This window comes from Octopus bimaculoides, chromosome 14 (genome assembly GCF_001194135.2).
Source record: "Octopus bimaculoides isolate UCB-OBI-ISO-001 chromosome 14, ASM119413v2, whole genome shotgun sequence".
Classification (NCBI taxonomy): Eukaryota; Metazoa; Mollusca; class Cephalopoda; order Octopoda; family Octopodidae; genus Octopus; species Octopus bimaculoides.
In genome coordinates, this window is record NC_068994.1 from 5,360,319 (window position 1) to 5,360,669 (window position 351).

The following is a 351-nucleotide window of genomic DNA, read 5'->3' on the forward strand; positions in this document are numbered from 1 at the left end:
TTCAGAAACAGTTACAGATTTAGTACTGTAGAAATTTTCAGTAATTTTTCGGGTGAGAGATAATATTTCATATTCTATATATATTGTTGATAATGATTGTAGTGGTTATATTGTTCATGACGATAAATCGAAATTAATTTGTTTTAAATACACAATATTCAGATATTATCAATTGAATAGCAATATAATAATATATTCTGAAAGTATCAAAATATTGGTTCAAGTTGACTGAGCATGTTTTTTAAAGCTTATTAGAAAATTTATAACGATCATTCCAAGTGAGCAGAATCTCTGAAATTATTGGCAACGTGGTATATACGTAGATTCTTACAAGTTTGTGTGAAATCCAAA